General features: G+C 32.2%; 4 non-coding genes across 4 annotated transcripts; all 4 read left to right on the top strand.

Annotated features, from left to right (window-relative positions):
* Positions 1-3351: 3351 nt before the first annotated feature.
* Positions 3352-3471, top strand: TRNAY-GUA (transfer RNA tyrosine (anticodon GUA)). The gene is made up of 2 exons: positions 3352-3388; positions 3436-3471. It is a non-coding gene; the product is annotated as a tRNA-Tyr (tRNA).
* A 2578-nt stretch (positions 3472-6049) lies between these two features.
* On the top strand, positions 6050-6159 carry TRNAY-GUA (transfer RNA tyrosine (anticodon GUA)). The gene is made up of 2 exons: positions 6050-6086; positions 6124-6159. It is a non-coding gene; the product is annotated as a tRNA-Tyr (tRNA).
* A 1586-nt stretch (positions 6160-7745) lies between these two features.
* TRNAY-GUA (transfer RNA tyrosine (anticodon GUA)) lies at positions 7746-7865 on the top strand. The gene is made up of 2 exons: positions 7746-7782; positions 7830-7865. It is a non-coding gene; the product is annotated as a tRNA-Tyr (tRNA).
* A 4479-nt stretch (positions 7866-12344) lies between these two features.
* Positions 12345-12446, top strand: TRNAY-GUA (transfer RNA tyrosine (anticodon GUA)). Its single transcript has 2 exons — positions 12345-12381; positions 12411-12446. It is a non-coding gene; the product is annotated as a tRNA-Tyr (tRNA).
* Positions 12447-26735: the final 14289 nt, after the last annotated feature.

Below are 26735 nucleotides of genomic sequence, written 5' to 3' on the forward strand. Positions count from 1 at the left end.
TCTTCCCATGATTATTATTATGATACGTGCTTATCACTTGATTTTTTTTATTTAAAATATTTTTCATCCTCAACAATTTTAAAGGAATTGTCGCGGTTGTCTCACAACATTCTCGCTAATCAATAAATTTTTGAGTCGCAAACTTCTCGTATCTCCTTTACATTATTGTGTAACTGTGATTGAATGGAAACGATGATAAATTATTATTGTGATAGAAGCTTACAAGCATATCACACGTTACCTCTTTTGTTCAGTCGAGATTTGCTGAATTATGTAACAATTGAAAGAATGAGGATGTTGATTGAAAACCCTTATTGTTAGTGCTGGATGTAATGTAAAATTGAATAGGTTGTTGGCTTTTTTCCATTGTTTAGAGTAAAAATAGGAATTAGATATGAAAATTGTCATGGAAAGTTAAGTGATATAATTGAGATTTAAGATAGAATTGACAAAGAGTTAAGGTTCAAACTTGGACAATTGAATTATTTACTAGTTATAAAACATCCGTTTGCTGGAATTTGCATTTTTTTTAAATTTTTTTACATATTTTTTAATAATGATTGCAAACTAAAGTCAATTCTGAATCCTCAATTTATCGCTTTTAAACTATGCCATTAGTGCTAAGCTGTAAATTCTCAATGAAACATTTTATTTCTTTTCTTCGCAAGGCATATTCCATTTATGAAAATGAAGAAAATCCAAGCTCATGACGATGTGACTTCAAAATTCAGAACGAAGAAAGGTGAGTTGGTTAGAGGCTGAAATTTGGGCTTTTTTAAGGCTGAGTGCCTTCTGGATACGCGCTTTATTCGGTTGATTAATAATCAAATTGCATCATTTACATATCTAAAATCCACATTATGTTTATAGCATTCATAATACATTCATGACGATTCCAGGACAATTTTTCATGATATGAGGATTTTTTGATGTCATCAAGACGATATGAATGCCAAGAATGCATATCCAACTTTATCGTCATAATGTACTTTTTTATGCATGGGTACTAATTCAAATAAATATAGCCAAAATGAACTTGAGTCCAAAAATCAATTGTATATCTATTCCGAATGAGTAATTTAGATTGTATTTAAGTAGATTCATTAGTTTTTAGTCGACTCACGAGTCAGTGTCGTATAATCAACTAATAGTCAACTAATAGTCGACTTTGAAAGCTAACTAATTAATAGTTCAATCTAAGAGATCTGTTATTTTTGGAGTCGATTTTGAGTCGGTGCGGTTTGATATCAGTTAAGAATCTAACTTTTAAACCAACAAACAATTTAAAGTCAACTTATGGACGTACACTAAAAGTAGCAATACATGGGTATTTCAAGTAATTTAAAGCCACTAAGAGTTACTTAATCGACTCTGATTCTATACATTGATTCCTCTACACTTCCATTCCATAACCATCCCAATTTCCAAACACTCATCAATTCAATTTATTACAATCTTCTTCAATCATTATGAATAAATTGCAAAAAATATAAAAAATTGCATCTATTAAGATGAAAATTGCACCACTTTCCCCCTTTTCCATATCCAGACAATGACTGAAAATTCCTAGTTAAACAGGCATTATGAATGATAAATTAATTCAAATTTTTATACATTTAATCCAGTCAATTTTTTCGCATAAAATTCAATAGAATTCATAATATTGCAATATTTCAATGCTTTCATCAAAAAAAGAAGTTTAATCTACATATGCACATCCATCAACGTTAATGGGAGGGAAGGCGCCCCTTCTTAGATATATTTGAGTATTCCTTTAGATTTAATATTTTATCATATCCATTAAATATTAAATAAAAAGATATATGATAAGCAATATTTCAATCCTTTTGATGCTCATTCACATATGAGAGATATCCCGTTGTGTTCACATCCACAATAAAGACCACTTTAATCATATGGACATCATCTTTTGTAGCATGAAAAACTGCTCTTGTCAGATGACCAAAGAGATTCAATTCCTTTTTTTTTTGAAATGCACAAAAGGAATCTTCAAAAAGGATGTTAAATGGCAAGCCATAGCCATAACAAAAGGAGACAAAATACTTCACATTTATATTGTACTTTAATCGCATTTTCAAAAACGCCATCGATTTTTTCGGTAATTCATTCACTTTTGGGTGATGTAAAACCTTTTTTGAAGGATACTTCAAGTGACCTGACCACTTTTGTACTCCACTTGGTTCTTGTAAATCCTACTCGACACTTTGTTGTTTGGAAAATGATTGAAAAATTTTTGTGAATGAAAATGGATTTGAATTGATTTTTAAGATGATGGTGGGTTAAGGGGTTTATGTGAAAATAGTGGTGGATATTGCAAGCATTTTGGGTGAGTGGCTGGATAGTAAATTGATATTACGTTGTTATCGAGGATTTTGATGGAGTTTTTGAAGCTAATTTGAGAACTATCTAGTCAACAAAGTTGAAATTGCTAGCCATCGAGTCGGACTTAATTACTTTTTCATAGAAAATCCGAGTCGACTTCGAGTTCGGCTGGCCAATAATCTACAGATCTAACTCACTGTGTGAATTGTGGAAGCAGATGACAAGAGTCAACTTCAAATTTTACTTAATCAAAATTGAAATTTTGAGACTAACTTAGGCTGTACATCACAACTGCTTGGACATAACTACTTGTCGGCAACTGAAAAACTATACTTGGAAAAGAGAATAGTACGGAATCAAACCCGAATGACACAAATCAGTTAATAGAACTAAAATCTAGCACTACGCTGATGAGACTCTGGAATGGTGCCGAATTCTGGTAAGGCTAATCGGGAAAATCTCGGACATATCCTGATCCCGAAAATATCAAAAGTCGGGATCGGATTGAAAATTGTGATTTTTAGGTAATTTTTACATTTTCACTGTTAAAATGTTCGAAAAATTCCTTACAGTGAAATTTTATCCCGGGATTTTCCGAAAAATCCCGAAAATTTCAATTCGATCCCGAAAATTTATCGGGACCGGGATTTTGAGAAAGCATAGTTTCTGGTATGGAGCTGAATTCTGTACTGAAAAACCCGAATCCGGTTGACCAAATCAAAGTCACAGTGACCTGGGTCTTGATTTTCATCAATTAACTGATTTAAGTTATTCAAGTTAAAGCCTGAGTTAACATTTAAAATCCTCTAATAGGCATCCATAAAACTGACCTCAACTCAACATTCACATTCACATGAAATTTTACGAACCAAAAAGCAATGAAAGACTCAAAAAAACTTCAATTTCTTTTCATCCATCAACTACAGCAATATATAAAAGAAATAACAACAGCGGTAATAAAATAGAAAGTAAACAAGTTATATCCAATCTTAAAACATCAAATAATCACCTTCGATAGCTCAGTTGGTAGAGCGGTGGACTGTAGTGGTTGAATTCGCTTAAGCTTCCAGCTTAGGTTTGAGTTAAACAGATATCCATAGGTCACTGGTTCAAATCCGGTTCGAAGGATTTTTTTGTTTGAATGTTAAAGGGGGGATTAAGGATATTGGAGGGGTGTTCTTTGGGGTTTGATGAGGATTTTTTGGTTGGGATTAGGTTGTTTAGGTTTGAGGTCATTTATTTGTCTTGTCCGAGATTGAATATAGAAAATTGAGAGTGGAATGGATGATTCTAACAGTCATTGATCATATTCACTTGATTGATCATGATGATGATGATTGCCAGGGGTGCATCCAGGGAGGGATTTTCGGGTCAACCAAATCCCTTTTACTTTGCTAGAGTTTTACGTAAAAAGTTTGGAAACTCATGCAAATTCTGGGTACGCCTCTGGTGATTTAAGCCATTAGCACTATCGCAAGGGTGTTCAACATCGTCGGTCGTCGGACGCCAGAACATTGTTGGATGTTGTTGTCAACCCGGTCGTCCCATAATGACAACGATGTTTTGCTCGACATCTCTTAATGCATAGCTTCAACTCAATGCAGCTACACGTGTGTTCCAAATTTAAGGCAATTTTACATACCCATTAATACCAATTAACTGTCATCAACTAATGTCAAAAGCACACTTTCATTCCACAAAATATATTATTAAAATCCACAACCTATCATCTCATGATTATGATCCTTGACGGGAAAATTTAAACATTCTAACCTCAAAATTATTGAATTCTAACCAACAATTTACTGTCATCATCAATTAGTTATTAGTTAAACTCATATGAATATCCAATATTAGTAATTACACCTCCAAAAAAGTGATCGACATTCAAAATTCATCAACCATTAATTTAATAAAAATTCTCATTAGTCATGCATCAAATGCGTTCTATACCTACATCATCGACAACTCTTTCGGGTCTCTTTTTTTTGAAAATACAAAGTTCAAATAAGCATCGGTACTCAAATAATCCGTCAATATATTTACATCACACAAACAATTGGAATCAAACAAAAGGAAGGGAAATAAAGAGAGTCACAGACAATGCCGGGCACTCATCTTTTATATCACTCAACTCACACTCAATAGTTGTCATTTAATAGATTACAACGTAAAATACCTTATGTCTGATTTATTTATTTACACATTGTTTCGTCTATTTCTGGATGCAAACAATTGACGGCACAAAAAAAGGATGAATGAAGACAATGGAAAGAACTTCAAAACATTTGAGATAGTCAAAGTTAGTAGAAATTTATAAATAATTGCTTTCATTTTAATCGAAAAATGCTACGGAATTGAAGCTTCATATTGCACCCTCGATCTATTGATGAACATATTCTATTACAATTTGGAAAGTATTTAGTCGAAAAGCTGATTAATAAATGAGTAGGGTGGCCAGAAAAATCGGGACACTTTTGAGAAAAATCAGGACATTTTGTAGTTTTGTCGTGACACAGCAACAAGAATGAAAAGTACAGCAGCGTCCCGGCAAAAATACAGCAGATGGCCGTCCTATAAATGACAGATTCTTGTTTTTTGGTGAATTTTAGCTACAAGCTGTTGTAGCTGTAGATTGTTGAATTAAAATCGACAATATGGACAATGGACGAAGAATGAGAGATGAATGGAAGGTCTTTTAATTCTAGGAGGGATCTAATGAGGCGGCGAAGTTCCTCTAATAACTATTTTGTCAACAATTCATTCCTTCATTTTCCACTCATCATTTAATTTCACGGTAGAAATGGAAAGTGGAGAAATTTTATGTTTTGTTTTAGATGAGCGCGATTTTCGGGGTGAGGGAAGTTCTGGTTTTATTCTCTGCTATTTATCTCTATAAGGCAATTACCGAGTAATCTAAGAACACGCTCATTAGAATGCTTAAGCTACTTACTTACTTCGCTAGCCGTACGTCTATCGACATCTTCTTTGCATGAATTCTTTGGCCTATCGCGTGATCTAAATAGTCAGATTTAAAAACAGTTACTTTAACAATTGAGCCTCCACAGACCTTCTAATAACATGTGATGCCCATCGAAGTCAGCGGCATGTTCAACTAGTATATTTAATTAGAGTACGATCTTGAAACCATGTCCATTGTCTGTTAGATGTTGTAGTGTAACCGAATTCCTATCTGTCGGTTTCCTACTAAATAGAGTATGAAGTCGGATTACTTAATTACTTCTTTGGTGAAGGCGCTCGAGAGCCCATTGCCGAATTTAGAATTCGTCGGAAGCTGGATCTGTCTTAAGATATCTACTGCCAGTTTTTAAATTCCAGCACTTTTGCATTGTTGCTTACACAAAGTCGGATTATTTCGATTAAAACTAGTTAAGTGTCTCAAGTTTCCATTTTTGACATTAGGTAATACTAGAAGGGGTCGTTCACTTATTACGTAACGCAAGCAGTCCACTTTTTGAACCTCCGTCATTGAACCAAATCACCCCCTCCTCCCTTCCCACATTCTCTTAAACCATTAGGTAATAAACAAACGACTCTAATGAGCTTCATGCTCTTTAGAAATTAATTTGCAGCATACACTCAAGTCAGCCTCATAATCTACTTTCAATTCAATTCCACTTTAATCAAATAAATCAATTTTTTGATTCAAAGACTTTCTTTCAGTCTCTAAAACATCAAATATTCACCTTCGATAGCTCAGTTGGTAGAGCGGTGGACTGTAGTGGTTGTAAGAGATACACTTGAGTATCTCATCCAGATATCCATAGGTCACTGGTTCAAATCCGGTTCGAAGGATTTTATTTTGGTTATTTTTTTTGATCCTGTAATTAAAGGGATCAAGGGAAGGATCAAGACGAAGGTAGAGGTACTTTAGATTGGATGTGCATTAAAATCATGAATTGGGATTTAAACAGCCTGTCCCGAGCGGCACAATGCAGCAAACCACATTTTTTGCTGCCAAATTGGATCGAAACCGCTGTTGGAGCCGTCAGGACAATTTTTTATGCGGCGACGCAACGATAGCCCAGCGGTAAGGGTTCTTGATGCCGAGACCGAGACTGAGGCTCTCCGGGTAGTCTTGGAGAGGTATCGGTCTCGATCTCGATCTCGGTCTTGGTCTTGGTTTTGGTCTTGATCTTGGTCTTGGTCTTGGTCTTGGGCCTTAGTCTTGGTCTAGAGAATTTGTCCTTACTGTTCGGGTGTAAAAAATTTAATTCAATCTTGTCCCATATACATGAAGCATATTCTAAATTTTCCATATCAGTAAATCGCCCTTCCATCCCATCCCTTCAAATATCCACCAAAAAAAAGAAAAATCCATCACAACTTGTTTCAATTTTACATTTACAGTGTAATGAAAACACAGCATGGAATTAATTAAAATTCACAATTTTCTGAGGGATATTTTGTTGTTCATTGCCGCTGCTGTTTATCGTCCATTCCTAACTAGCATTAATTATTTGTGTACCACTTTGAAACATATGTGGATTTTTACTCTTTTGTGATATTTTGCAATATATTTGAAAATTTACGCATTCATTGCAGTTTTTGGCACTAATATCACTTGTGTGCCTTTATGGTCAACATATGTTTTGCTTCTTGAATAGTTTTTTTGTCATTTATGGACGTGACTTAATGAATGAAAATATTTTTTGGTGTAAATAATCGGTATTATGGTCCTTGAAAAATTGAGAGGATTTTAAAGCGGAAGTTGAATATTAAGGATTGAAATGGATATGGATATTAAGGTTTGAAATTGTAGAGCATTGTAGAGTGTAGATTATGATGGATTGTTGAATATTTTGAAGTTGTACACTGATAATCCCAAACAAATGTTTGAGGAGCTTCACGTACTTCTTTTGTTTGATTTTGTTGGAATTGAGCACTGTTTTAGATAAATTTTGCATTTTTAAGAGGATTCTACTTTCAACTTTTTGAAAAATATTAAAATTCTGAAAATTCAAAAATTAAGAATTTTAAAGATGTGAAATAATTAAATTTGTGAAAAATTCAATTATAAACTTTGAGATTTAAGACTTTATAGCAAATTTCAAATTGTCAAAATTTTGATCAAATTTCAAATTTTAAAAATTTTAATTTGATTTAAATTAATTAAAAATTCAAATTAATTCTTGAAATTTTTAATCAAATATCAATTTGTTCAAATTTTAAATTGTTCAAATTTTAATAAAAAAATGTAAAAAATTTTTTAAATTTAAAATTCTCACAATTTAAACTAAATTTAAAACTCTTTCAAATTCAATCAAACTTCAAATTAACGAAATTCAAATCAAATTGAAACAAATAATTCATGAAACAACTAGCATTAATAAAATAGAAAGTAAACTAGTTAAATCCAATCATAAAACATCAAATAATCACCTTCGATAGCTCAGTTGGTAGAGCGGTGGACTGTAGTGGTTGAATTCGCTTAAGCTTTCAGCTTAAGTTGCAGTTAAACAGATATCCATAGGTCACTGGTTCAAATCCGGTTCGAAGGAATTTTTTATTTGAATGTTGAAGAATTTTAAGGATATTTTAAGGAGTTTTGAAGAAGATTTTCATGGGTCGCATTGAAATAAGTTTTTCCCAAGAATTTCCGAATACTTAAATTAGGTTAAATTTTTCTGTTTCTATGAAATAAAGGGTTTTTGCGATCCCTAAGACGAATAATTTAAACAGTTTGCAATTCACAGATGTTTTTCTTAGGGAACTGGCAACATCCACGAAATAAATTGTTCTCTTTTTTTCATTCTAAAACTTCTTCTGGAAGTCTATTTGTACCCAGCTGATCTCAGCTGATTTATATGGTTACATATTTGCATATATTAAGGATCTCCTTCTGCAAGTTGTTTTATATTTGAATATTTCCTTTGTTATTCTTTAAGAAGTCTACTAACATCGAAGAGAATCTCCAGAATTGCCAAATTGACCATATATAAGACTCTAATCCGCCCTTTAGCGCCTTATGGTGTAATTCATAAATAGAGCCATGGAGTATGACAGTAGCCGATTAAAACGCAAGAAGCATTTTTGAAAGAAAGGTGATTAGATCAATCTTTTGATCAAAGAGGAAGGTGGCCCTTTTCGGACCAGGAGCAATGAGGAATTGTATCGGTTGTTCAATGAAGTTGATACTGTGAGACGTATTAAAGTGAACAGAATTCGATGTCCAGGACATGTTTTGTATTAGAAGGTCTATGGAAACTCCATTGTTAAAAGTATTTAAGTGCGACATTTTAGATAGCAAGAAATCACGCGGTAGGCCAAAGAACTCATGGAAAGAATCTGTAGATAGAGATAGTATCACTCTTAGAATTGGTAATTGGCAAGCAGTAGCCAACGAAAGGGCTAGCTTCAAGCACCAACTGAGAAAGGGGGAGGGAGGCCATAGATCAGACATACGGACAGCAAAGTAAGTTAGTAGGAAATATAAAGCATGAAATTTTAAATTTAAATATTTTGACCAAATTAAAAAATTGTACAAATTTTGATCAAATTTGATTATTATTTTCAATTATATTCCGAAATTTTCAAAGTGTCAGTTTCTAGAGTAAATGAGTTTCTACACCAAAAAAAAACTATCAAGCAAAACAAAACGATATTTACAATAAATACATCACACAAAAACTGATAATGTTTGGCAATATTTCATCAAAACATTGATAAATTGAATTCCTTACTCATCATTAGACATCAAAACTAATAAAGACATTCCAATGATTTTCACTCACTTTACCTAATCGTCTAAAAAAAAGTTCTGAATTTTTGCACACAAATAAAATTCTATTCCTTAATGAAATAGCTGAATAGAGGATAAAAATGACTGCAATTTTTCATCTTTAATAGAATTCATGTATGTACGCATCACATTCGTGCAGTTCCTTCAAATTGTCAGTAAATTATTTTATTTTCACATGAATGGACATTTGATAAATGTTATGTCATGTGTGTGATGTCTCTATGTCTTTTTGTTTTGCAATACGTACGCATGCCGTTGTCATTTTTTAGCAATAAAATGAACAAAAACAGGACATTAGACGCTAACAATAGATATGATTTTTTATGTAAAAATTGCAATAAAATTTGAAATTGATAAATTGAATTTCCGGATCAAAAAGCAAATTTTGCTGCTGTCTGTTAATGTTTCATATTCATTAACAATTGCTATTACCACGATATTATGCCTAACGGTTGTCTCACTTACATTATGAATCACGATAGACACAAAGAAAACTTCAAGCTTACCAACTAAAGTAAGACATGAAACAAGTAACAACAGCGGTAATAAAATAGAAAGTAAACAAGTTATATCCAATCTTAAAACATCAAATAATCACCTTCGATAGCTCAGTTGGTAGAGCGGTGGACTGTAGTGGTTGAATTCGCTTAAGCTTCCAGCTTAAGTTTGCAGTTAAACAGATATCCATAGGTCACTGGTTCAAATCCGGTTCGAAGGATTTTTTTATTTGAAAATTGAGGGAGTTTAAGGATGTTTTAGGAATTGAATTGACTGTTGCTTTGGATAACACATTGACATTAGTTCTACAGAATATTTTAAGTAGATCAAATCGTTCTGTTTTGATGGAGATTGAGGGTAGCAGCCCCTAAAATTCAAAAATTACTTAGACAGTAAGGTTATAGTGAATTACTAGCTGGTTGTTCTAGGAACTCTTAGAATAATTCCTGAATGACTCTTCTTTCAAACAACTTCTGTCAGTTTTGCCAATGTTCTGAACTTCTTGTAAAAGATCTCTTTTATCACCCATAGAGTCAATTCGTTGTCAATTTGAACCAGATCTCGAAATCGACTCGGATTTTGTAAGCACAAGTCGACACAGAGTCAATTTAAAATTTGAGTCGACTTCGTGCTCTGCTTGAAACTACCTTATATAATACTTGAAGGGCCCACCTTTATGAGTTGAAATCACTACCATTTAAATTTCTTGTACTTACTTACTTGCTTCGATTTCCGTACAGATCAACTGAAATCCAAAGCCTCCCTCAGATGTTGCCTAAAGTTGGTTCTATCGCCGGCTTCCGTCTGGCAATTACCAATACCAAATGCAATGCTGTCACTATGGACATTTTATTATCTACTTAAATTTGTTGTACCACACCCTTTAGATCTTAGTTTATAGTTTGATCTGAACCACTTGCTCTATAATTTGTAAATTGTTCATATATCTGGTCTAATTCTGGCTTACTCTGACTTGGTGCCGGATTCGGAACACTGCCACATTCACGGCAGTCTGATTGCTGGAATTTTGGATCGATTTACCGATTTATACAAATCAGGCAGCTTTAAATTCGAATAAATTCATTAAAATTGTGCTTTGCACATTGCAAGAAACGAGTACGTCATAAGACCTGATAAACAACCTTAATATAATGTCAAAATAATATTGACGTCATGATGAATCACAAGAAAAATTCTCAAAATTTTGAGATTAAGAAAATAGCATCACACATACGAGATTACAGCTTGGTGGAATTTAAATAAATTCTGATAAGAAGCTCTTTTATTCAGTCATTTAAAGTCTCAACAAAAAGTCAGTTGAATTAGTATTTTAGTCATATATTGAGCATTAGTGTCAAGTATGAAATTACATCTAGTATTACTACTATCAGTCTTAATCATCAAATCATCGAGTGTTGCTTGTCAAATTGATCACTTCAAAAACTTATCAGTTGCCGCTAAAGTTCATGTTGTTTTACTAAACTTAATTGGAAAAGATGAGATTATTAAAAACAAAACCTGCAAATATGGTCCACCTTTAAGTGACAGTGCTGAAGATGGTGGATACTTTGTGACTCCGAAATCATTTATACAAGGAACATTAAATAGTAATGCTAGATCGAATGGAAGATAGAGCCACTGAAATCCAATCTTTTTTGTGCTTAGGGCTACATCGGTAGTAATCCACAACCGGAACTATACACGGCATACGATTTATGTCAAATTTTGCAAATAATATGAACGGCTCACAGTATGGACAACATTGAGTTATTGCGTAACAATTGAAATCGAAGAGACTTGAACAATACATTTTATGGATTAACAGCCATGGACCTTAAGGTCTGAACAGCTAATGTTTATTTTTTTAATATGTGAATGCCTCTTACCTTTAAGGCTGGATGGACCATATGGATTTAACACTTCCAATTGGTATCTACATATATACGGAACCTTAAAGAATACTTTGTGAAGAATTTCAGATTTGTGCAAATCGGGAACGCAGTATCACCTCAAATTGAATTATGCTGAACAGGATCATGTAAAAAATTAGCTAGATCAACCTAATATAGGACTAACATACAATAATATGCTTAATGAGGATTTTATGGTACCAGTAAGCATGCTCACTATGTACCGTAAGATCTGTGTTGAGTATAAGCTCGCATATTAGGCTTTGAATGCATTTAAAAACCTTAACAGACAAAGAGAAGGCTTTTATGTTACAAAAAGCCCACTATGATACTGAACAGTGGTCACTTTGCCTATAAGGCAAATAATAGTGTACCTAGATCTACTCAGATGAGTGTTTTACTGCAAAAACTGCTTAAAAACCGATGAAATTCATTAAAAGTGACTACAAATGAATTAGATTTCAAAAATCTGAAGCTGTTTTAAAAAACATACTACTTTTTGTACAATATACAAAATAAAGTTGATCAATTATGCAGAATAAACAAAAAAATTGATAACGAATTTTGTATTCTTTCACATGACGCAATCACGTGACGTCACAATTTGCGGTTCAACAGAAATCAAAAATTCACTCTCAAGTTTTTTTTTCTCACAAAAAAAATGTCTTTGCTCTCATTTCTTCTTCTTCTTCGCTCGCATTTATGCTCACTCTTTTCTATTACCTGAATTGTCTTACTTTTACTGCTTACTTTTTCATTTCTCACAGCACTTGTTTGTGCATTAAACTTAGTAATGAGCTTAAGTCAAGTTGGTTTTCATCAAATATTCACCTTCGATAGCTCAGTTGGTAGAGCGGTGGACTGTAGCGGTTTAAGAGATTTAGTCTCTTACAGTTATCCATAGGTCACTGGTTCAAATCCGGTTCGAAGGATTTTTTTTTGTCTTTTTTTAGTTCCTTTTCTTGTTTGCCGTGACAATTGACAATCATCATCCTATTCTCACATTTTTATGAACTATTATATAGGATGTGCATCAAAAAAATAGGAATAGGGGATGGAGGGACAATGCAACAGTCTATATTTTGAGGGTCGATTGTTACAGCTTGTTAATAGCCATCAGCAGCACGTTTTTTATGGTGTCGAGTGTATTTTTTTATAGAAATTTAATCTCAATTGTGTTAATCATAAGATTGATTTGATGTCATTTAACTTCCGATAGAATTTTTTGGACTCAAAATAGGGAAAATGTCTAGTTTGAGCTGATTAATTAATAAAATAATTGTAGCTACAAATTGAGTTTCATGTTTCAAATTCCAAAACATTTTTTTTATATTGCAAAACTTTCTCATGTACAACATTTTATGGCTGGCATGCTGCATACTCCAGAGTAGACAAATAAAAATTTAACTTAAATGTAAAAAAACTTTTGCTGATTCCGAAAAAGTTCATTGAACTTGAAAAAGCATTTTCTCATGCAATTTTACAGCAAGTAAAATAAAAGGGTTGAAGTGGGATTTTATGAAGTGGCAATTCCTCCAGGTTGCATGCACTCGAGATGGAAATAAAAAAACAGAGCGAATTAAATTTGTGTCATTGTGCCGAAATTTTTCATGCCTTCATGCTGTAAATGGTGCGGAATTTTTTTAAATATTTTTTTCTCATCTTTTTAATGCCTCAAAATTACAATTAATTTCCATTCTCAAGTACGACACACGCTCGTCAAATGACACTTCATTTTTCATATTAATTGTACCAAAAATATTATTTACTTGTGCATCCTTATTCAGTATCATGAGCATTTTGACATTTTAACAAATTGCATTTGCATTTGAGGGGTTGATTGGAAGTTATGTCCAGTATTTTTTGGGCATGTAGAGTATTTATTATATGAGATAAATTTAGTCCAATACCCGATTGGAACAAATTGAAATGCTGCCACCACGGCGACAAGGTTTGAATATACTTAGAACCAAATGGCTGCCATCTCGTCGCCGTGGTGGCAACATCTTAACATGTGCCGATCGGGATAATTGTAACTAGTCGATTTTCAATTTTTTCTCCGATTTCTTTCTGATTTGAGGACAGACAGAGGCACGACATGCGAAGAAAAGCGTAATCAACGTCATGGCGCCTACTGGACAAAGCAACCATGATCAACCATGAACAAAGGAACCACCGAGAAGGAATCATGATCGCAATATTCCAAGATTGTTTCGATCCCGATCTCATTTTGAGCAATATTCATGTGAAAGTCGAGATAATGAGAACGAATGACCAGCGCCTCGACAACTCAAAATTCATTGATATTCAAGAAGGTCCAGAAATTGGTTCGGACGTCCTTCTTTCGTATAATATGAAACTCTAAAGACACATGACGTAAAACAGATGACAAATGTGTCACTTAACTGACTTAACTCTGATGACGAACTAGATTTTACTGAATTCGACTAATTAGAGTCGGATCGACCCAAGTTTATGTCAGCTTACTTGCCCAAGTAAGGGTTTTTGATGATGGAACCGTGACTGAGACTTACCGAATAGTCTTGGTCTTAGTCTCGAAAGTTTCAATAAGACCGTGATTTCAGGAAACCCTTGATCTGAGATCACATTTCAAACCATCATTTTCTACGCTGCATGCTAGCTAATTAAGCAAAATAGAGCTTATTAAGCTATAATGCAGGCTTTATTATAAAGTGTCATTTTGCGTTAATGGCTCTAGAAATAAGAATTCAATACCATTTAAAAACACAAGTCCATATTTTCAAGATCAGCTACAAATCCTCCACACTCATAGCTACAAATCCCAGATTGACATCATTCCCAATCAATCCCTAATTGAAAATGTTATGCAACATTAACATGAGTTACAAAAAAAAAATTACATTTTATGTTCATAAAAAATACATCGAACTGGTCAGTTTTTTATTCCCATTTGCAGCTTGCCAATCCTCCTGACAAACAAAAAACAACAAAAGAAAGGACATAAAAATTTATGTGCCTAAAAGTTCATCAATATCAAATCATATTGAGAACTAAGTACAAATTATTATATGTGGAACTATGACTGCAGATCATAATGGAATTAGTTGTATAGGAACACAAACGATAACAATAAATTTGCGTACGATTTTTTATGAATTTAGGTTAAATAGTTGACAGAATGGGATGCGTAAATATTTGATGAGTTAGGGACGTATTTTGACCATCAAAAATCAAAATAGAATAGCTTTGTCTCATTCGTGTCACATCTGAATGATTTTTATGACTTTTTGTGCATTTCTCATATGTTTGATGGAAGGGGAAGTCACACAAATATGCTACTTCCAATTTATGATCTACAAAATCAACTCAATTCGTGAGAGAACACGGAAACTGTCCAAATATGACAATTTTTTGCAGTGGTAAATGGAACTAAGTCAAGGGACAGAAATATTTATGATGTAATCAAATCGAAGCGTGTGTCAATCTCATTCTGATGCTCCTCATCATTGTACTCATCATCATAAGCATCCTGACTGCACTTTTTCACTCTGTACTCGCATGTCACACACTATAAATTTTTATGAGCATTTTTCAATAATTTTTAAATGCAGATTTTCAATGTCTTTTTATGGTTTTTGAGCTACTCACGCGCTTTATTGTTTGATTATATATTTTATTTACTGATTTCCATATTGTTCTCGTACCCAAAATATTGTCATTGCTTGTTGTATCAACTGTTTATTGTAAAATTGCATACAGGATGTTAAGGAACTAGGAATTTTTGATGATTTATTTTAGGTTATGTCATTTTCTATTTGTTTTGAATGTGAATTTGAATTTTTAGGGTGAAATTTGTTGAATATTATGAATTTTTCTAGTCAATAACGCTTTATAATCAAAATATCATTGAAATTCAGTCAAAATAAATTTTTCCCGCCAAAATTTATAACAGATTTTTTTGTAGGTTATAAGTCATTTCATCATCAAATACTTCCTAAAATCTTCTTGCTCACTAATTTTCCACAATTTAAAACCATTTCCAGCATTCCTTAGCAACAACCCGAGTCAAATTTCAACATCAAACTCTTCAGGTGGAAGATTACAACAACAAAATATCAATTTCATATTTTCTAAATAAATTTTCATGTTCTTAAGGATAATAATCAAAGAAATTAATGCCGATGGCACTGAAATTCCATCAAATCTTACATAATATTTATCTATTAAGCTACTTCCCTCCATTCTGTCTTTTAAACTCGAATGTCACTAAGAAGATTATTTCTTACAAATTTACAAAGCGAAACTCTGTCTGCAGCTATAGAAATATGAAAATCTCAAAATTCTCTAAATTCCCCAAAAAACTCACATCAAAGATCAATTTCCACAAAAATCCTCAAGTAATTATCTTAATGCATTGCAATGCTGAACAACAAGATATTGTATCAACAGGATTTGTAGCAAGTTTGTTGACAAGTGCCATATAAAACATGAATGTGGGATTAGCAAAACTACAATGTACGGAGTCGGCAATATATCAAAAAGTTATTATCATAAATACAAAATATAAACACAAAATGAGCCAAATGCGTACAAATAAACATGCAAACATGTACATGAAATAAATCATGAGACAGATTATGGTTTCAGGTGGATAGTTTATGATGTGGTCATTTGTGGTTTTTCAATTTTACTCGATAAGCCTACCCCACAAAAAGATTCTTGAAACTCGACTTTTATTGCGTTTTTACGAAAGTTGAGGATGGAATAGTGAGCAGTTTGACTGTCGTTTCATCTTTCTGTTCATTTTTGCATTATTATATCCGTCAATTTGTCCGTCAAGTCAATTTGCCTGTCTGTCCGTCAAAGTCTGTCGATGCCCAGTAATAGCATCGACGTGGAATAACTTCACTTGGAGAGGGAATCGCGAGTCGGGAATAATGTCGAAACTTTATTTTGCACCGGGCGGTAATAACTTCACCTACAAAATGTAAGTGAAGTTATTCCGGCACCACGACGGAATAAATTCACCTATAAAGTATAAGTGAAGTTATTACCGCAATATTGAATATAATGAAAAAATTGTTGTTATCATTTTTACGAAGTGCGGTAATAACTTCACTTATATATTTCAAGTGAAGTTATTCCTTCGCAGCGTCGGAATAAATAATCAGAATTTTTTTTCGATATTATTCCATCGTGGTGTAGGAATAATTTCACTAAGGATTTAAATATAAAAAAATCATTAAAAGATTTCCACAGTCTTCGTGTTTTTGATCGAGCATTTATGTCTCAGCGATCAGCAATTAATTCATAATTTCAGATTCAGTAAGATCCAGGTCACTTCCAGACCTACAAAACAAGATCCAGTAACATCCAGAACCTTATACATTTAGTAAAGTAGCAATTTTATAGCTGCTTTCTTTACACTTACTTAAAAATTTTGGGAAGATCTTTATTTCTGTCTCATTATCATAAACTGTCATGCTATTTTAAATTAAATTATTCAATTTTTATGCCGTTTTCTCGAAATCAAAATATCAAATTCTGACTTTCAGCAAGATTTTTTTGCTCTTTAATGTACATGTCTATGATAAAGTTAGCATTTTATGTGTATTTAAGTTAGAACTATCGTTTGTTGCTTCTTAAGTTCTGTAAAAATCTCTAATTAAAGATAAAATTTAAATTTAAGTTATTCCGAGAAACTTTTTTTTCCTAATCCGTGAGAAAATTAAAATTTTGATTTTGAAGGAACTATTGACTAGCAAAACAAAATAAAGACCGGTTGAGAAATTAAATTTGTTATTAAAATGAATTTAACAATAAGTTACTTTACTTTTAATACGTTTAAATAATGTTTTTGTATGACGCAAATTTTGTAGGTTTATAAACACGGAATAGACGAATTTAATACGTGGGTAATTCCACCATAATTTTAAAATATTTACTTGAATAATTCGTGTTCTTTAAAATTTAATCATTTTCAAAATGACATTTAATGTAGTTAACACTTCAAGAAGACCAAATAAACATCTTTTTAATCACTCACCATCATAAACAGCATCTTAATCATAGTAATAGCTGTTAATTATGCTAAAATTTTGATTTTAAAAATTTGTTTTTTCGCGGATTAAGAATTTTGTTACTTATTCTTTTCTGATCATTGCGAATTTTTAAAAATTTTAGCTTAATAGCCAGATTAGACCACCATAGAAGCCGAAAAAGTGTTTAAATAGTCTGAAATTTGCTTTTGAATGATATCGAAAACCACAAATTCCAAAAAAAAGCATAAGTAACGGGCATAAAAATGGAAATATTTCCTTAATTAAAGTATATTGAGGGTAACAGATAACTAATTGAATGGTATTGAATGGGCAACATTATAAAAGGCTGTAAAAGTAGTGAAAAAAGTGAGTAAGTTAAGAGAAAAAAATTTTTTGTGAAAAATTTCATCTGTGGAATCACCCTTATCCGGAGAATTGCCCGTATCTTAATGAAATGTATCAATGTATAGTAAATGGGCAATTTTCCATAGGGGCAACCAAAAAAAATACCTTAAAATTAAATTTTTTTCTGATTTTTCCTCAAATACTATTGTGAATTTCAGGTTTTCAAGTGCAATTACACATTTCCTGTAATATAATTGAATTCCTAAATACCAAAACAGCATAAATAATGAAATAATTTGATTCTTCGTTAGACCAAAATTTGAATTTTGTGCCAATTTTTATAGGGGAATCAATATTTAGGCCCAATATTTATATATGTGGTCATACAGACAAACTTCGCCCCAAAATCGCCCCAAACAAAACTAACACTATCACAATTTTCCATTGTTCTCCGTGTAAAATACACTTAATAGTGTTGGTAATTTTCAAAAATTTAACGGTCACTTTTTCGTATGACCACATATATATATATATATATTGTTTAGGCCTTTAATACTTATTCTTCCATTATCCAATTTATATCAATTTCTAGATTTTGATTTATGCTTCAAAGTTAATCAATAAATCTTAATTAATGAGAAGTACCGAACATCAACTTTAAGTCACAAAGCACCCTTTCAAACTTGTTTTTCCTAGTCCATGACAAAATGACAGAATTTTGAAAACGAAAAATTAAAATTATTCTGATGTTTTTAAGTTTTACACAGAACTTTAAAATGTTTTTTGAAATATAATTAATTTTTTAGATTTTGACAATTTTCTGCTTTGAAATCATGAAGTTTGAAAATATATTGGAAACATATTTTTATGATCAAAAAACAAATAACCTCGGATTAAAAAGCTCATTTTTTAAAATGCAACCGTTCTAGAGAATTGTCCTAAATTTAGTACAATTAATAATTAATTGTATTAATTAATATATCCTAAACCATCGGAACATGTTTTCTGTATCATAAATAGTCTAATTTATGCAAATTATGCATCTTTGAATTTGGATTTTTTCTCATTTAAAATGTTGTTATATTTATTGCTATAATGTTGTGATTATAGTATAATTAAATATTTTTGTGGCACAAAAATGCTCAAATATTGTATAAAAAAAATAAGCTCAATTAGAGCAGTAGAAGAGGCCGAAAATTTGATTAAAAAAGATGTTAGTAAAAGGCGTTTAATTTAATTAATAATAATAAAAATAAATAGTCATTTAAAAGAAAAATTCTCACAAAAACGTCTCAAATGTATCCATTTATTTATAAAACTTATTCTGTAGAATATATTTCTTCCTTGTGCGTTTTATAAAAAATCGGTCAAAAAAACTTAACTTGCTAAATCTATTTATTTCTTGTTATTATTATTTCTTCTGTGTAATTTTTTAATAATTAGTTTATTAAACAACCAAAAATGGAATTTTCCTTACTAAATGGTAAACGTGATAATAGCAAAATATTTCACGTAAGTGAAATTAATAAATTATTTGTCTTAAACAAAAAAACATCAAATATTAGTTATTTAAAGTGTTATTTTCATCCTAACTGCTCTGTGAGAGGTGTAATAAAAAATAATTTGTTCTTTAATCATAATGAAGAAAATGATCACACAGATCCTGTATCTATAACAAGCCAAATCGCTTATTTCACATTTTGGAATGAACTAAAAAATCAATGTTTAACTAGATTGGTTCCTAATAAATTAATTTTTGATGAAACTTATGTCCGGTGAGCTTTGAAAATAAATTATCTTTCCAGTTTATGCTCTAATTCTTTATTTTGTTTTATAGGCACAAGCCTTTTATGCCCGAAATTGTGACCACTTATCCAGAAGTAGAATCTTCCATGAGGAAATGGAAGTCAAAATCAATTAATTTGCCAAATCCACATAACGCAATGGACATTGTGAATCAAGTGTCAATGACTGATTTATGTCCAAGCACTTCAATTAATGGCGAGAAGTTTGTTCATGTCATTCCGCAATCATGTTCAAGTGCAGGTGTCAGTATTGCTTTATTTTTGAATTCGTCATTACATAAGTTGAGAGATAATGATACTACAGTTTTTGCTGATGCAACCTTTCAATTATTCCCTTCCTATTTCAAACAACTTTTCATACTCAATTTTTTGGTTCATAAACACGTAAGTGACTTTAAGAGCTATTATTCTATATTATATGTAAAAAATTTATTTTTAACTAGGCATTTGCTCTTTTTTTCGTGTTTATGACACGAAAAACCGTTGAGGCATACATAGACGTGTTTAAATTCTTAAAAAGTATGAACGTAAAGATTACGAATTTGATGATGGATTTTGAAGCTGCTAGCAGGAGAGCAGCCGAAGAAGTGTATCCAGATGTTAAGTTGTGGGGATGTCAGTACCATTTTTCTCAGGTATCAATTGATAATATTTGCTAATAAATCTAATTCATAAACTGTCTTTTAGGCGGTCCTTCGTTATGTTCGAACAAACCATTTAGATATGGATATAGGGCTTATAAGAAAATTATCTTCTCTGTCACTTCTACCAGCAAATATCATCGAGTCAACATTTTTCGATCTGAAAAGCACATATGATGAAGAGCAGCACAAAGTGCTTTTCTCATATGTTCAAAGGAATTGGATCCGTAATGTATGGATATAATTGAATTACCACTTTACTTTTCATTAACTGCTAACTTGCTTAATTCATTTCTAGCCTAGTTTAATATCTACTTTTGGTTTTACACATAATACGAACAACATATGCGAATCATTTAATAGCTATCTTAAAAATTATGAAAGTATTTTCATAAATGTTACATCAAATATGAATTTTTGGCATTTGAAAGGTAAAACATTTATATTATTTGCTTAAAATTATTATTATATTTACTCTTTTACATTTGTTTTTCAGAACTGTTTGTGAAATTTTATATTAAACTTGATGTTCAGTTCAATGATTATATTATATCAAACTATACTGCGAGAATTAGAAGTGGATCTAAAAAACTTGTCTTTTTACAGAAAAAGGCAGTAGTTGAACGCCTATACAGAAAGTTAAGTCAAGGATTATCACCACTGGAGTTTATTGAGATAATTTACGATAACAAATACGAAAACTATATCTTAACACTACCAACATTATCAGATGAAAATGTTTTAATATTTGATCGATTAGAAGAATGTTCAACATGTAAGTTCTACAAATATAATTTAATTTTAAATGTTCACAAAGAAAAATTGAATTATACTTTTTTAAAATTTTAGATGTAGTCACAAAATGCTCAATATGCCTTTGTTCGAGACCAATCATTGGTCAGTATGATTGTCGTCATGTATGTTTATGCGAACGGTGCTTGGAGTTCATACAAAGTCAGACGCATGAAGGTCAACAAGTAGAGTGCTTGATATGTAGGCAGCCAAGTAGAGTTCCCGGAAGATTGATTTATTCTTAATTAATATAATTGTTTGACGACGAGTCACAGACATGTGATGATTAGGCATGCTTTTACAGGAGTAATTTAATAAATTAAATTTTAAGGACAGAATCAAATCAATATTTTCATAGATTTTAAATCGTATAGCAATCTTTTAATGCCAATATGCAGCGAAATAGTTGAAATTCTTACAAAAATTGGAAAATTAATTACTGAAATAGGATTGAAAGTCCAGACCATTCGTCTTATTTCTTGATTCTTTTCACAAATTCTAATTTCATTTACAAAATCCGTTCATTTAATTTACCATCTGAATTTCAGTAGTTGTAATCCAAAAATTAAGCTCTTCTTGCTGCTTGAAAAAATTTCACAAATTTTATTTGTACTTATTTAGTTTCAAATTATTAACATCATGTAATTGAAAATAATTATTATTTTGATAAAAAAAATCAAATACAATAAGTTGACCAAAGATGCAATTTAGCATATTTGAACAGTAATTTTCTAATTGTAGAAAATTTTGAAAAAAATTTCTAAGGAAGACTACACTACAATCACAAATTAGTTTTTGACTTTTTAATCAACATTAACTATGAATTTAAGTAATAGTTGCTCTATCAAAAACCTAAATTCAAGCTCACTATTTAAATCTTAAATAGTATACTATTTAAATCAAGCTTTCAAATCTTTCAACTTTTAAACCAAGGTAAAACAGTCAAAATAGGATTAACTTCACTTATATTATTGGAGTGAAGTTATTCCTACACCATGATGGAATAATATCGAAAATAAAAATTTTGATTATTTAATCCGACGCGGCGAAGGAATAACTTCACTTGAAATATATAAGTGAAGTTATTATCGCACTTCGCAAAATTGGTAACAACAATTTTTTCATTATATTCAATATTGCGGTAATAACTTCACTTATATTTTATAGGTGAATTTATTCCGTCGTGGTGCCGGAATATCTTCACCTACAAAATGTAAGTGAAGTTATTACCGCCCGGTGCAAAATAAAGTTTCGACACTATTCCCGACTCGCGATTCGACATTATTCCACGTCGGTGCTATTACTGGGCATCAGTCTGTCCGCCAAAGTCTGTCCGTCAAAGTCTGTCCGTCAGAATCTGTCCGTCAAAGTCTGTAAGTCAAAGTCTGTCCACCAGAGTCTGTCCGCCGTAGTCTGTCCGTCAGAGTCTGTCCGCCAGAGTCTGTCAGTCAAAGTCTGTCCGTCAGAGTCTGTCCGCCAGAGTCTGTCCGCCAGAGTCAGTCCGTCAAAGTCTGTCCGACAGAGTCTGTCCGTCATAGTCTGTCCGTCAGAGACTGTCCGTCATAGTCTGTCCGTCAAAGTTTGTCCGTCAAAGTTTGTCCGTCATAGTCTGTCCGTCAGAGTTTATCAGTCAATGTCTGTCCGTCATAGTCTGTCCGTCAAAGTCTGTCCGTCATAGTCTGTCCGTCATAGTGTGTCCGTCAGAATCTGTCCGTCAAAATCTGTCCGCCTTAGTCTGTTCGACAGAGTCTGTCAGCCAGAGTTTGTCCGTCCGTCAGTCTGTCCGTCCGTCAGTCTTGGCTTCGATTCATCCACAATCTGTACAAAACTGCGCTCTCGTCAACTCTTCATGCCTTTAATTCCACAGATTTTTTTATTCTCCAATCGATTCTGTCTGTTTGTAGTAAATTAAATTGTGATTTATATCCTATTTACTTTCATTATCAAAAACCATTTGTCAGTCCTCTTTTGATGGTTAAACGAAATTATTTTTGCTTTGTGGTATTTTAATTAATTCAATACCGTTCAATACAATTTTGAGAATCAGTCGCTCTTTATGCTTCAATTGTGAAATGCTTTCGCGTTGCGGTTTTGTGAAAAAAAATTTCTCTTTATTGACTGCTGGTTTTTTGGGAATTGGAAGTTTTTGACTTTCAAGTGGAATTTTAATTTTATTTAACGTTTAGTGGAAGTCAAGTGGGTTTTCTGGGGGAGGAATTAACCACTTGTTTGTTCTGCTGTGGATGTTGATTTTTGATTTTCTGAATAGTTTTGCATAAATTTATGAGTTATTCAATGAGTTTGATAAGGGAAATTAAAGCTGTTGGTTTAGATACTTTTATATTGACAGAAGTTTGTTCTGTTTGTAAGCCAGGCTGCTTGCAGTTCTGTAAATTAATCTCTCATTTGAAAAATTGAATTTGAATTAAAAAGAAAATAACGGATTTTCAAAAATTGAATTTTAACGGTCATTTGAAATTTGAAAAGTCTAAAACCTTACAAATGAATTGTAAGGTTTTGACAATTGTAAGGTTTTAGTAGAAAAATAAATAAAAACGTGTTTTAGACAAAAAGTTAATTTTGGCAAGAAAATGAGCAATTTGGCACAAAAATGTACGATTTCTTGAAGCATCAAACCTCGCAAAACTACAAACCAAACCGCAACAATTAAAATTCCAGTCACTAACTTAAAAATTAATTTCTAAACTTTTTTCTCAATATTTCAATTTTCAAGACGCAATAACTAATTCTATAACAATTTAATTTAAATTCATTTCACATAACCGCGTACAATAAAAGTCATAAAATGATGAATTATGACTATGCAGCATAAAAAAACATAAATAAGGTGAAATTGTCTTCTTTTTTCATGTAAATTTAGACATTTTCATCTCATCTGAATGTAATTTTCATTGCAAACGATTCTCATTCAAGCTGATGCTAATTATAGATAACCACTGTTAATGTTTATAATTTTCCTCTGCAGGAGAGCAAATGGAAATTGTTTGTACTCGAAAAAAATTAAAGGCATAAAGTCGTGGAAGAAAAGTAAACAAAAATTAATTTTCAATTTATTGGATTTATTATTTACATTCTAATCCCGTATGGCTTGTTGTAATTGAAATTGAATAATGTCATGTGGTTGATGGTCAGTGGTGTATTAAGGAAAGGGTTTTTTGGTTGGTCAAACATTGCTCGAGTGGTCAAAAACACGTTATAACTAGTTTAAAGTAAATTACTGTCTAGTTTGGTGATGGACAAGTGTTTTTGATGGATTTGTTATCAAGTCTCGACCAAAATCGGCATACGGTTCCAAAGAGTTTCAGCGGCATACTCGTTTGCGCAGGAGCACAGAAAATTGACATAGTTTTTTTATGATGTAGGTCTTTACTTATGCAGCGAGTCAAACACCTTGGAACGGACTTTGCGGTTGTTGAGGATATACCAAAACAGCGCTATTTGGACATTGTTGGTTTTATCAAGGACATAAGCATTTTGTAGAGAATTTGGGATGGTACAACAGATCGCAGTCCCGTTGCTATAAGCAAACCCAAAATTATGTTCTATTCTATTCTACAGTTTGCCCAACACATCTAGTTAATGACTAGTTTTAACAATTTTCTGTCCACATGGCCTGGATATGGTGTTTTTGGACCATATCTGAAATGTTGAGTTTGCTAATAGACGCAAAGTCGACTAATTATACATTGTTCCATTTGGGAAGGTGGGTTTCATTATATACACCAATCTGTCATTGCAGTAGTTAAGTTCCTATGACCGAGTATTTAGAGATTAGAGCCGAAAATCTATAAAACTTTTCTTTGTGTAAAGAGTGAGTTCGAATTGGAGAGAACATTGATAATCAACACATAGATTGTGTGACAAAGATTCTCTCAATATTCTGAATACCCCCCCTGTGACCCCTTAGGACCTCTTGAGACCGAATTGCAATCTTGTTTGCAGTCCAAAATTTATTTTGAAAAAATAGTTTAAACTCTAATATTATCTAATACAGACTAAATGTATTAAAAATCAAATTTTAGTTATTTACCAGTACTTGGTCTACCTACAAACTATAAATAACTTATCCACCTCATATCACAAATACATCCCTGTAAATGGATTAATTCTCAATTGCAAGTCCAATTTGTCTTCAAATTACAGTAAACTCAAACTTTTTCCGGCTATTATGAACACCTGTCAAAAATAAAATTGTTTGTCAATTTCAATAATATTGAACCACAATAAAGGTTACCGCTAGTTCCATTTTTTAATAATCATTAAAATATTAAATATTCACAAGCTACAGAAATAACTGATGGGTTGAATTGGAAGTAAATAAAGCATGTAAATTGCAATAAATCAATAACCCTCCACTAATATGCAAAAATCCAGTGTCGATAATTGTATATCATTAAGTGCTGCATGCGCTCTGATTCTCTACGACAACTTCAGTTCCTAATGTTGGGTTTCAATTTCCCGAATCAAAAAGTCAAATATTAGTTTTGGTTTTGCATGCGAAATTCCTCACATTGGCAGTTCCCTTTTTTTGTCATGCTTTAAATTTTTTCACAATTTTCACTTTTGTTTGCTCTAATAAAATTGAACAGCAAACTATGGATGATAAATGGACATTCAATACTATTGTGTACATGAAGCTATAGGAAGTGGATTTAATGAGTTTCTATAGCATAAAGTCACAACTTTTAGTGTGTCAATTTGAAACACTCGAATTTGTTGTTTTTGTTGCATTTACAGTCGCAATTGTCCGAAATAAATTAATTATATCCATAACAAATATGAAAGTCATTAATCATGTATCTAGGATGTCTTTATTTACTAAATTTTATATTCAGTTCTTATTATTCATGTTTCAATTAAATTGTACTGATTTTCATAAATATGCGGATATTGTTTTGAGGATGATCAATCATCAGACTAGTTTGTAAAATTTGTTCCTGTCTAATTCCATCAATTGAAATTTTTAATTTCTACATGGGTGGATTTTGAGTTGTCAAACTTGCTATTCACCCTCACAACTGATTGTTGTTATTGTGTCTTGTTTGGGTATTTTTGCTTCTTTCTTTTGTGAATTTTACAATAGTTTTGCTGAATAGCATTCAGCTTTGTTTAGGAATGTTAGTCAATATTTTTGAAAATTTATAGAGAAGAATGAATAGAAAATGGACATTAAGATAGTTAAAAATTGGAGATTTTATAATTGGGAGTCATTTGTAAATGATGTGATTAAAAACAAGAAGTCTTCAGCAATTTGGATCTATTGACCTGACTAAAAAAGGGCAATTTCGAATAACGAATTCCGGTATTGTGATTCGAACCCACGCCCTACGATTTTCGGTCGGATACCTCTATTACTGAGATATCGAGGGCAATTCGACCATATGACATAGTGTCATACATGCGGGTAAAATACACGCACTCCAAATGATAAACCGTTGAAGGGCCATTAATCGAATCCAATTCCAACAAGATCATTGAAATCCAGGACTGCGCTATGGCGATTCGCGGATAATGATGGTTTAACGAGTGAAGGTGCGCCATATCGGACATTCCTACCTGTAGTCTTGAAAGAGATGCTGTGAGTCATGCTTCCA

The sequence above is a fragment of the Chironomus tepperi genome, unplaced genomic scaffold, assembly GCF_022539635.2.
Source record: "Chironomus tepperi strain 1889 unplaced genomic scaffold, CSIRO-AGI_Ctep_v1 contig_327, whole genome shotgun sequence".
Taxonomy (NCBI): Eukaryota; Metazoa; Arthropoda; class Insecta; order Diptera; family Chironomidae; genus Chironomus; species Chironomus tepperi.